At 38.4% G+C, this 13,138-nt stretch overlaps 1 protein-coding gene across 8 annotated transcripts in view; it reads right to left on the bottom strand.

Moving 5' to 3' along the window:
* Positions 1-13,138, bottom strand: part of BACH2 (BTB domain and CNC homolog 2) — a 306,133-nt gene that overhangs the window by 116,997 nt on the left and 175,998 nt on the right. Inside the window, exon 1 of one of the 8 annotated variants that reach the window (XM_016140600.2) lies at positions 9,125-12,110. The exons of 6 other annotated variants lie outside the window; for them this stretch is intronic. The gene's annotated coding sequence lies outside the window, so the exon portion shown is untranslated. Of the gene's footprint in view, positions 1-9,124; positions 12,111-12,217; positions 12,513-13,138 lie in introns of those variants that run through there. One more of the 8 variants, XR_001596360.2, reaches the window with a different exon arrangement.

A 13,138-nucleotide genomic window follows, 5' to 3' on the forward strand; every position in this document is an offset into this window, starting at 1 on the left:
ATTCTTTTTTTCTTCTCCGGGCTAACCTTCCTCAGTTCCTTCAACCACCGATTATAAGACACACTGTCTGATAGCCTCTCCATTCTTGATCCCTGTCCATGGAGTATTCAAGTTTGTCTATTTTCCTGGTCAAATGTACTATCAAAAAATAATTATAATACTCTTAATGTGCTCTGAGTACTGTGGAGTCCAATGAAGTCATTACTACCCTTTCTCTGGGCATGAGACCTCCACTGTCACAATTAAGATAATGTTAGCTTTTCAACAACCACTTTGTGGGGTAGAAAGATAAATAAACAAGCTCTTGTAGTACAGAGCATTATAAGTGCTTTGAAGGAGGAAGGCAGTGTACTATGGGATCACAAAGGAGGAGGGGTAGCTAATTGTGCCTGAAAGAAGCAAAGAAAACTTTTTGGAGATTACCCCTGAACAACTCAAAGTAAGAGTTAACCTGGTAGTGAGAGTGGAAGAGCCTTCCAGGTAGATGAAGAAGATTTTTGCAAAGATGAGCTGGCATGAATGAACATGGCAGTACTGACCCCCTGCCCGCTCCTCCCCCCTCCTCCCCCCACAGCCTCTTCTCTTCAGTTCCTTTCTTCAGTTTTTCTCTGGCTTCATTTCTCCCTCTGATGGTCTTTTCCGTCAAGGCCTGGGGATACTATGTTCTCTTGTTTTAAGAAGTATCCATTGGATGGATTATTCCTATAACACCAGAGTCGTGCAAGCATTATGTGAGCATTAAATAGACAAAGCACTGGCAACATTAAGTATTTTGATCCTGCTCTTCTTTTTGGAGATGGTACCTCTACCTCAGTGGACTCTCTGATGAGGGAAGAAAGGCCTCAAGTATCAGAAGGCAGGCCAAAACTGCACAGGGTCAGAGGTCTTTGCCCTTTATCAGCTGACCTGTTTTTCTCTTCAATTCCTCTAGCCAGCAGTATTTGCAAAAAGGCATTTCAGGATCTCAAAATTCTTGTTTCTATCATTACTTTTCACAAACTCTTACCGAGGCAGAGTTCTCAGGCTGGAGATCAGACAGTCTAAGAGCCTCACCTTTGCAGGGGAATCTAAGAAACTCACCATGTGATAACTCATCCACCTGCTATTTCCTTCTACTTGTTCGTTCTCTGCCCTTCGGCCTCTCGGTCATCCAAAGCCCTCCTCTGTGAAGAGTGTATAATAACTCAAGGCTTCCCTTAAACCTCTGACAGGTGAACAAAGAGAAGCACCTTTCACAAACCCATGCTATCAAAGGACAGAAGAGAGAACAGAACCCTCAGTAAAGAACCCTAAACATCCCACCAGAAAGTCCCAAACAACCCTAAAAAGTGAGACTAAAACTACCAAAAGCTGACAGAGGGTAACAAGCATTATTTCCAACCCACATTTGTCCTTCTAAAAAAAGCCAATCAACTACTGAAAAAACCCCTGAAATGTATAAAATCTACATCATTAACATATTTCCTGTCCTCACATTGCTTATACAAAATGTTTCTGAGCTTTTCCCTGGCTCATTTACAATGATGAGAAGGAGCAAAAAGGAAATGCAACAGATGGGACTACCATCCTCTCTCGCAGTAATTTATCTTTACTGGAGGTAGCTTAGGCAAGATTTCAAACATTCTTCAGATGCACCAATAGCTTGTTCCTGCTCAAGAACAATAAGGATGAGGCTCCTTTAAAAAGCTTCAGGTTATAAGGCATGTTTACTACGATCTATTTTTGTTGTTTCTAGAAGAGATCACCTCAGCTTCTCTCCAACCCTCCCCAAACTGACTCCTCGAGGATCTAATCTGGTTCTGATTTAGAGCTGACAGGTGGTACATGCATAATTAAAGATGACCTAACACAGAATGCTCTCATTCCTGGCGTATTATCAGACACTTAAGCAAAGCAATTATCAGTAGGCAATCTTTTCTGTCAACAGAGATGGAGATGAAACATTTCTTCAATTAGGAGGATTCTGCAAGAATGCTGTATATATATCCATCTGCAAATACTTGAAAATCTTTAGAGTTTAATACTAAGTCAGCTCAATGGAGCACCTTTGGCCAGTTAAACAGTGGTCCCTCTCCCATCCACTTTTCCTGGAAGGTCACATTTTAAACATCAGAATAATTAAAATAGGAAAAATTTGGGGGCATTGTCAAAGATCCTGATCCTGGCCGACAAGGAAATCTCTGTATTTTTTGTCAAAGCCCTGCTGGGGTTTGCAAATATACCAAGCCTTCCTTCAAGGTTCAAAGCAAAATGGATAGGGTTCAAATAAAAGTAGGAAATTCAATTAAAATTTCCCCTTCAAAGAAGGATTATTCCCTCCCTATGCTCCAGAAATGTCAGAGGATTTAGAGAATTACTATCAAGCTTTAAAACTTCATCTTTAAAATCAGTGATTTAAAGGATTTTTTTTTTCATTTTTGAGAAACAAATATTATTCAAAGGAAGAAAGGTCTTGACGAAACGATGAACTTCCCACTTCAGGTGAAGGAGGAAAGAGGCACAGAACTTCTTAATAGAGTACAGTGTTTTTATAAATTATAGTGCGTGTACTTACATAAATGAATGCATTTTAGCTTTCCTTAGAACAGAAATTGCTTTAATGTTATAGTGAGACGCGATTTTCCTTTCTTTTTTTAACGGGTGCTTTATACGTTAATGGGTTTTTTGAAGCCCATGTAAAAACTGCCTTCTATCAGACAGAGAACTTCACAACGTTTGTGGTGCATATTTTTTCTACAGTTTACAAGAGGTCTTATTGTTTAAACTCTTATATCCTTATGTCATATGCGAACAAATGACTTATTGTTCATTTGAACATGTCTTTATAGGATCTCTGGTGGTAGAGCTGGTGTTGTTGTTTGCATTTTTTCCCTCATCAAGTCAGAACAAAAGTGTCTTTTTCTGCAGCGCTGGGAACTCGGGAACATGGCAGTGTGTGGCAGCAGTTGTCAGTTGGAAACACCATAATGATAACGTAAGTGAAGTGCGAATGTTAATGGGTTGACTTCTGACAAGTAAATCAAGGTCTATAGAAAAGTTTCTTCTATGCAGCAGACTTTAAGGTAATGCAAAATAGAAGCACTTAATAAGCCAATTAAGAATCATCCAGTAAGCTGTTAAAGAGGCCAGGCTGCTCGGCAACAGGACCCAATTCCTTCCAAGATGTGTTCTGAAGATGCTCCATTCAGAATATCAAGGAGAAAATGCCAGTAGTCTTTGGGGAAAACATAAGCAGGTAGAGAAGTGGTGGTGATGGTGGAATCATTAATGGTAGATTCGGCAGGACTCAAAGCTTAAGTTCGTTCTATTTCTTAGAACTAAGAATAGCTTCTGAATGAGCACTTACAATTCTCTATAGACCTAGTTCTCCTATGGAGCTTCCCCTTTCTCCCTTTTCAGTTTTAATGGAAGAAAAAAAAAGAGAATAAAGCCAGGCATGGATAGGTAGGCAGGAACAAAGGAGCCTCTACGGTATGGAGGACCATCTACACCAATTCCATTTTAGATGCTGTTAAATTCTTTCCATCGGGATTCAATTCAGAAAAAATCAAAGTTGTAGTTTGTCAGCATGCTACATTAAGAAGGCAGGACAAAGAAATATGTTACATGTGTACTAATGTGGCAAACAATAAAACACACGTGATTTCTTAATTGATATAATGAATAAAAAGAAAATATAAGATATAAGGCAAACGCTATCATAAAAATGAACAAAATTAAAAAGGGGAAAATTCTGGTGAGTCTATTTGTGGAGAGAGTCTCATTTCCCATATAGCTAAGAGTCCCAGAGTTTTCATATAACTCTACTAAATAAAGCAAATCTATAAGCATAGTCTTTGTATGCTAAGGCTGGCACATGGCACTAAGACATTTTATATCATGCCTTTTACATTTAGTTATTATTTTAGAATCAACAACATTTTAAAGGTGATGGTACCTTATGTAGAACAGAGGTATCAACCATCTTATTGTTAACCAAGACGACTCCTTTCTATCTCTCAAAACTACTTTTCCAAGTATCTTGGTTTTACTAAGTTTTATGCTTGGATGAATAAAATAAGACTGTAAGTATGGCTATAAAATAAAGACTATATTATGATACCCTGATATGAATATTATTTTGGAAAAAAATCCAAGATATCGCTGTCACTGCTATCTATTTATGTCTTCTGTTTCATAAAGGTTGCTTGAAACCCACCGATGAGGTTCCTTATAGAGACATTCTGCAGAATTCCATGTGTTCTTCCTGTTACCAGATTATCAGAGATGCCTGTCGGGTTTATTTCACTATAGACAAAAGTGGAACACATATTTAAGGAAGTCAAAATGGATGTTGTTTGAAATATCCATCCATTCATGAGAGGAAAGTTACTTTCTGGTTAAGAGGTGACCACGACTAATTCTAGAGCACTTGGTATTGGCTTTTTCAAAAACTGGCTTTGGAAGTTAAACTGGACAAAGGTGACTAACATGTCTTCAATGTCCTAGAAGGCAGCAGTACAATCGATACTCTGAATTTCTTCTAATACTTTCCCAGAGGTGGTATGACAAATCAACCGGACCTCCCCCCCCCCCCCAAAAAAGCCTCTCTTCACAGTAGGGGAATAAAAGAAAATAGAAGTGAAAACAAATAATGTTTTTCCTCACAAATTGTACTCTAGGAATAAACTGTTCTTAACTCTGAGTTCTTTCACAGAATGAAATGTTATGCACTGGTACAACATGTTTCCCTCAGGGATGGAAGGTGATGAGAATAAGCAAGTGTTAGGGAAGGATTAAAGAAATGTACATTCTTATTAAGGCAGGGTTTGAAACGAAATAATTTTACAGAGAGAATGACGATTACATTCTAATAATGTATGTTGAATTCTCACCAAAAGCAAAGAAAATAAGGCAAACTCAAACTGAACATCTATCACCCAGCTACAAATAACAAGAAAGAGAATCCAACACTAACCAGTTTATACAAATCAACTTAACGTTTGTTCTCTTGTGGTCAATTGTAACCTGTACCCCAAATAGACATGATGTGCTTTCACATGTACACATTTATAACCTCTGAAAACTAATTAACAAAAAAGAATACAAAATAGCCAGGTATAACAGAAACCAGTGACTTCCATCCCTGCAGCCTGTTGTACTGTAATATCTTCTGCTTAGTGCTGACAGCCTTCTCTTACCCACTCTCATTCCAACACAATGCCTTCAGGTCTGTCTAAGTAATGTAATTTACTGGAGTGGAATTCCCTCGGTACCCTGTGCAGCACTTGGTGACAGTATCATTTATAGTCCACAGTGTCGTGGCCTGACACTGATACATCGGCCTTCATCCCTCATTCATAGCAGAGCGTGCAATTTCACCTTCCACTGTGCCCTTGTATGGTGTGTACTTTCAAATTTACTCCATTCAGCCCTAATTACAAACCTTGGTTGAAGTGCTCTCATTAGATTTATATTTCTTACTTCAAATGTCAATCTTATTGAAAATTCTGATTTTGCCGAGGATTCATCCATTAGCAATAAACTCTAAAGCATTCCATGACTGAGTGCATTAAGCCAGCAATGCGGACATGCACTTACATCATTAGAGTAAATCTCCATTGCAAATGCTTTACATTATTCAACCAAAGGAATAATGAGCCTGGCCCAGCGGTACCCTCCAATCGTACACGAAGGATAGACTAAAACTGGCTGTTGTGTAGGAAGAAGCACATAGTATATCGATGGGATGAATTTCAGAATCTCTGTCATTCCTTAGGAAGGTGTGGGAAGAAATCACAGACAGAGCCTAATTCATCACCTTTTGCCTGTGTGTGTGTGTGTGTGTGTGTGTGTTTTTTTTTTTTGTTTGTTTGTTTGTTTTTTTTTTTTTTACAGAAACTTCAGTCTGTGGCAAAGTGCATTAAGGCAGGCAAAGATAATGGAGAGTGTATGTGTTCACAGCGGGCGGGGGTTGAAGCTGTATCTGCAAAGCTAGGAACTTTGTTAGTCACCTAGAATGATTCACTCTTCCATTTTGTTCAACAGAAAAAAAAAGAAAGAAAGAAAAATAAAAAGCAGCACTGTCTGGATACGCTAAAAGAATCTGGGTACCATTCTGATAAAAGACATCTTACTAGTCGAGCTGAACTGAGAAAGGTCTGCACCCCAGACTGATGGTCTTCATATTAAAAACCCAGAAAACCTGATGATAATGTTAATGTATAAATTACAAGTCAGAAGTTGTATTTGTGATTGGGATGGTGGGACGGACTATAAAAAAAGGAAAATCTGGAGAGAAATGAAGAAAAAATAAAACAAGCAAAATCTATCAACTGATAAAGCCAAGCCATTATATATCTGTACCATGTTTTAATTCCTTGGTTTACTGGTCTCATTTATCACTTCTTGTCAGAATCTCAGGTGAGGCAAAGTCAAGGTTCAGTCGTAATTTTTTTAAATTTGATAACTGAAGGAACTGCATTCCAGGAAGGTCATGGAGGAGGCTGAAGGAAGAGTCTGATGTGAACTCTTAGCACCTAATTCTAAAGGTTAACCAAAAAAGTTAAGTGATGCCAACAACTATGGCCTTATTATAAAACATACAATATATTTACTTTTTAATGGAAAATTCTAGTGGGCAGAAAAGCACTCTTAGAAGGGCAGATATACATTACATTAAACATAAAATAATTTGTAAAAAATAAAAAGTAAAAAGAAGCAATAATTGTTTGCTGCTCTTCAGTATCTGGTCATCTATAGGACTGATCGGTAACCAGAATTATAACAGATGCAATATTTTCTGTAGGAATTATACCACCATGGAAGCTTATTGCTTTTGAAGTTTTACCCATATCCACCTGAAATATTCAAAACCATATTTGATTACATCATTAGTGTTCTCTCTTTTATAATGTACAGCAGCAGGTACTACAATTAACATGCATAGATGTTAGAACTGAAACACCCATGTTTAAATAAAAGACACAGTGATCAGGTAAAAATAATGTTCAACATAGTACTAACTTCATGGCAACTTTAAAAAATGACCCTCTAGACAGCTTCAGTAACATATGGAAAACTCAGCTCTGTAAATGACCTGTAGCCTTCTGATCGAGAAATAATGAACAAGGGGCTCATCTTGCATCTATTTAATTCCGAAATTTGTACTCCAAGGACAGGGGGAACCTCCCAACTGCCCTGAAATTCTCCAACATGTTCTTATGATGCAATAGCAGAAATAAGAAGAAGAACACCATCATTTTACTGAGCACAGGCTTTGTGCTTCATATACATTATCTCGTAATCCTCGTAACCATCCTATGAGGTAGGTGCTATCCCTGTCCTTGTTTCAAATAAAGTCATCCAGGGCTAGGAGAAGTTAAATAACTAGATCAAGGTCAACAGGCAGCTAAGCTTTGATCTCCAGTCCTTTTCCTCCCAAAGGTCTGATCTCACCTTAACCACCATGTCTTGCTGTCTGCCGCAGCTGGAGACACCAAAGAGAAATGTGATTTGCAGTCTTCCATTTCCAGAGGTTTCTGGAATGGCTGCCTTCCTGATTCGTCGTATTTCGCAAATTACATCAAACCGGAAGGCTCAGAACACTTGAAGACATTGTCATTCTTTGGAAATGCCATAGCCATTCAGCCAGTGGAATGGGGACAGCACCAATACCAGGATTACGAAAGAACAAATTTCCCTGTGAATGCTGACACCACCTCTCTTTGGTGTTTCTTCTAGCCGCAAGCTGACACATTATCACTAACTGTGGTTGCAGCAGACTCAGCAGTCAGATGAAGGGGAGTTTTTACTTGGTTTACTGCCGCACCGCCCCCCCCCCCCAATCTGTGTTCATGGAGGGTACTCCAGGGCAAGCATGCGCTCATCCTGGTCCCCTTTTCTCCGCCACCCCAGCTTACGCAAACAACAGAGTTTTCCCATCTCTCGGCAACACCACTAGGAAATCCTTCCCTTGCTGTTCTGAGTCTATAAGCATCAACTTTCTAACACTGAGTCAAGAAGATGGATGTTGTAAAACAGCATTTCAAACCAGGCAATTACTTTTTTAAAAAAAAGATTCGAGGATTCTATCGCTTGTTTTTCAAACTTCCATCAGCACAATTGGTTCATGTATGAGCTATGTCTTTCTTCATTCAGAAGGGGAAGATGCTGATAAACTATCACATGTAGACAAACGGCGCAAAAACCTGGCTGCCTTTTCCTACTTCAACAGAGACACATTTATTTCCCAGTGCACCACTTACCAGACAGATGCAAAGATGTAGGCAAGCCAGTCGTCAGAATTAACAGAGTGATTGTGCTTGCACTACATATTCTGATTTGTATGAACCTTATTTTTAGCCATCCACAAAGGGCAATAAATGGAAAATCTTATTCTAACCGCTACTTTTTCTGGGCCACCCACACTGCTCCACCTACCGCACAAGCTCACAAAAGTAAAAAACCCAACCCGGGGTTCGTCCTAACAAGGAATGCAAAGTGGCTAAAATGTGTGACATTTTTTCCAGTTAGTGTTTGTACTTTCATTCTTTTTCTGTATCAGGACTTTCAGGGAAAACAACATTGATTTAACTATGGGCATTTTCAAAGACTCCACAGCTGATCTGTCATCCAGTGCACAGACAAGGCTGATCTGCGAGGCGCGGGCACCACCCTCCCTCAAGCCACATGTCAACCAGCTTTCAGGAAAGACACGCACCCCAAAACATTTCTGTAAACTCAGGAAGATGAAACCTACAACATTTTGTTTTGAAACAATGACACTATTCAAAAAGTTCTTCAAATGAACCTAAGTGATATCGGAAACATCGCTGCGGAGAGAAGCAGCTGACGCTGCGAGACGAGTGTCTTGCGAGCAAATAAGAAAAAAAAAAGAATGAAGACATCTTCCAGGGGCATAGAGAGGATAGAGATGAGAGTCTACTTCTGATCACTCTCTCTTTAGACTTACAATGAAAAGTTAAGTTATTAAGGTCCCAGGATACCAATTAAAATGCTTGTTCCTTTGAGCCCTCTGCAAAACACAACAGCCAACGTATGCAGGTACTGATTAATATTTAAAAGTCAGTTCAGCAAAATAATTAAGACACAAAAGAGTCAACTCTGAGAAAGGCATCTTTACCTGTGTGCTTGCTCATTATCCAGAAACTAGAGGAAATGTTCTGTCATCCTCTGGTAGTTAACACACACCCTGCAGACTAACACCTTCTTCCGATAATGCAGGCTACTAGAGCAGCGCTGATGAGATGTATCAGAAAATCTTTTTCGGGTTATAGTCCACTGTCATCAGAACTTCTGACTAGCATTGTAAAAACACACGGGTAATTAAGTGTTACGAAAAAGTGGGTCATACACCACTGAGATACAACCACACCGCCCCCAAACCAGACTCCAAATGACTGTGCTGTGACAAGGTGGGAGGGGTCTGAACACAGCGAAAGCAAAACTTTTTATGCGGTGAGGAGCATTTTAGTTTTCACTGGTTTAGGTTAGAGAAAGTTAATTTCAATGTCAACTACAAACCAACTAACTTTTAGTGTGTTCTTGAAATTTTATGACAAATGCTGGCTGTTAATGTAATAGGAAATTCAGATACAATGTCATAAACAGTCCGAGGGACAGTCTCAGGGTTAAAAGATATGCCTGTCCCCGGAGAAAGAACACCGTGACTCAGTGAAGCAAGGCGGTCAAATCGAAACTGAAGACAAAGAACCAAATTCTCATTATCCACATCAACATCTCCTTCTCCAAGGGAGGATCAAAGTACTGTATACCACTTCCTCACACCTGTACCCTACCTGGGCATTCAATACAATCATGGCTATTTATTAAAGCACCCTTTGACTGCTGTAGAAAAAGCAAAACGTAGTAATCTGAATTGAACATATTCATCCATCACTCGAGACACAGAAATATTAATTCAAGTCAATACAAACTAGTCCCTATTATAGAAAAGGACACAAAGGATGTGAAGGGACGCAGAAAGAAGACCCCGGAAGAACCTGCTTTCAAAGAATCTAAGTCTTGTACAGAGGATAAGACCTAGTCATACTCAATGCCAGATTACAGATAATTTCTTAAAACAAAATCTCTAGCAGCTGCTTACTATATACTTCCTAGTCAACCGAAATAAGGTTTGTGGATGCATTCTTAACATTTCTCAGATGAATCCTTCAACAATTCCCTTAAATTTTACCTGGATTTGCTTTCAGGGCTCAAAGTGCTTCCTAAGTTTGGCTAAGTGCTAGGATTCATCCCGATCCAAAGTCCTAGCGCTCTCCAACGGAAAGGCCAGAGGCGTCAGCACAGCCCAAAGAATACCAGGACTAGACGAGAGGGATAAAGGATGCAAAATTGAAGGAAAACTCTCTGGTTCACAGCACACGAAGGGATTTATTTCGATCACATTTTGCCACCATCAGGTATAAAATTAGAATTTTATCAAAGTCCATAATATTTGGATTATAGATGGGGAATGGGGGAATCTGGCTAATCGACCTTTTCCATTTCTCTCAAATTGCCTTGTAGTATATTGATTATGAATTTTTACATAACTGGAAGGACGTCAGTTGATCTGACACTAAAATCATCTTGTATATACTTGAATCTTTCTTTTATGTTATAACTTCAGAGGCCCACTGGGATCTTACAGGGCCACTCAATAATCATTTTTTTTTTTTTTTACTGACAGAATGTAGCAATGAAAAGAACCTGTTAATAGCAATTTCCATTTGATCAAAATACTAGTGAGTTCACATAGATATCTGTTATTAAAAGAGTGATTAATATAATTTGAAGGGAGAAAAATAAGAAAGTAGGAGATTACCATATTAGAAAATGATATCTAAAGGCATCATTCCTAAGTTCTACTGACTCGTGGGATGTATCGGTCCCGAGTATAGCAGCTCCTCACATAACGTTTTGTTCAGTATCCTTTCATTATGACACTGATGAGATGCTGTAGGAACTCTTGTTTATTCAATTAACCTGTGGTAAAAACTTTATTTCGTCGTGTAGTTCTGCTTAAACTCACAGAACCTACGATAACATTAAGTGAGGACTTGCTGTAATGCTCGTAAATTTAGAATAAGTTGATTAATTGAAAAAAGTCTGGAAAAATACACAAAAGAATGAGTTAACAGGTAGGTTGTATCTGGGTAGCTGGATTATAGGTAATTTATTTTTTATTCCATTCTAGTCTATAAAATTTATTTTATAAATTATGTATTGCTTTTACAACCAGGAAAACAAAGATACTTCTGTTTTAATGCAATGACATAACTATTCTCTAATTCTGCTATGTCTAGTAATTAAGAACACTAAATACATGGGACTCAGCATAATAATCTGCCTTGCTGACAAATCAGACATGAAATACAGCAAAAATCTGTTAAAAACAATACATTATATCTTCTAGTTAAGCACTGTGAGGACTTTAAAATCCTGCGACACTGCAGAGCTTTGAAAATGCTGTTTGAAAGCAAAAGAGCAGAAGCACTCTTTCTCATCACGACCCATGGTCCATGCGCTCTCCAGCTGCAACAAAGCTCCAGGTGCCTGGGCTCTCACAATGATCAATTTAATAGGGGTGTCTTTGGAAGAGTGCAGTGTCATCCCCTGGGTTAAATCATAGCTCAGAGAGAGGTATCACTTTGCTAGTGACAAGTGCATCCAAAAAAGGGCACACAAATAACTTCTAAAAAACAACGTACAGGAAATTATTAGAATAAGTTGATAAACTATGCTACAGTCAAGATCGCTTGGTGAGCAGCTCCATAACATGCATGGCTGAGTTTATTTGGAGACTCGCAGGAAATACCATCTGAAGTTTCTGCTTTTACACATCACCCCTATCTGTATAATTAGTGTATATGCAGATAAAGAAAATTAATTTTGATGATGCCTTGAGCAGAACATAATTGTGAAAGTGAATGTTACAAATAATCATATCATACATTCTAATAAAAAAAATTGGCTTCAGAACTTTGCCAAATGGTTCCCCAATGACTATAGAAGCTAAATATAAATATTCGTAAAATTGTTTTATATATCATTCTTAAGATCACTAATATCACAATTTTACGAGTGCTTCCAAATATAATAAACAGAATAAATATAAACAAATATCTGAAATTTAAACTCTGACACTAGAAAGGTGGTAAAAACCAAAATGTGAAGAAGAATAAAAATGAATGAAACTAAAAATAAAACAAAAAATGCTTTAAAAAAATAGTGTATTTTTTTTTATCCTGAGTTAACATTTTAAGATTATTATTAAGGCATGAAAATAGTACAATAAAACTTCAGTGAACTAGGTCGATTTGAGGACACAAAGTTTTTTTGTTTGTTTCAATTTTCTGGTTAATTGACAGCTGGAAAATGCTTTTTGGTGAAAATCTTTTCAAAGTAGTTTCTTTTCCTAATTATAACCATTCCCAAGTGATTCAGCAGGTCAGTGTCATCAGCTACAAATATCCTCCAGGGTACAGTCATCTTCTGAACCTTTATCTCTGAAAAGGAGAAGTGGAATATGTGTGGTAGGGTTGGGTGTGTGGGAGGGGGTAGGTTTTGAGTGGGGGTGGGAAAGTAGAAGGGTAGTTAATTCAGGGTTCTGGTTAGTTGGGTTCCAGATACGTAGGCTACCATTAAACATGAATTTGGTGCCCGGAACCAGGGACATCTGATTCTTAGGAAACATGAGAGCCTTAAGGAGAACCCCCAAGAGTCTGCCTTTGTCAGCATTCTCTACCTCATGTCATTCTGTCTGGGTGACTGTTGGTTTGCTGGTCTTTTCTAGGAGAAACATGTGTCAGTGTGCCCATCCAAAAATTATGGTCTCTGAACTCACGGCACTGAATTAATTTTCATTAGATTCTATATCCACGTTCTTTCAACTCAAGGGTAGGGTGCGGGTAGCTACATGTAGATGTCAAGGAGAAATAAGCACTTATCTTTCTCTTAGTTGGCTGACCTAGATTTTCTCTTCTCTAAAAACCTTAAGTTTCCCTTTTTTAATATCTTAGCAGCTCCCTAAGGCAAATGACTCCTAAACTTTTGTTGCTTTGCCCTGTTCTCCATCGTCTAAGTGAAGAGCATGGAGAGTTTATTTCTAAGCAGGTTTGGAAAGTTTGAGGTG

Source organism: Rousettus aegyptiacus, unplaced genomic scaffold (genome assembly GCF_014176215.1).
Source record: "Rousettus aegyptiacus isolate mRouAeg1 unplaced genomic scaffold, mRouAeg1.p scaffold_m13_p_1, whole genome shotgun sequence".
NCBI lineage: Eukaryota > Metazoa > Chordata > Mammalia > Chiroptera > Pteropodidae > Rousettus > Rousettus aegyptiacus.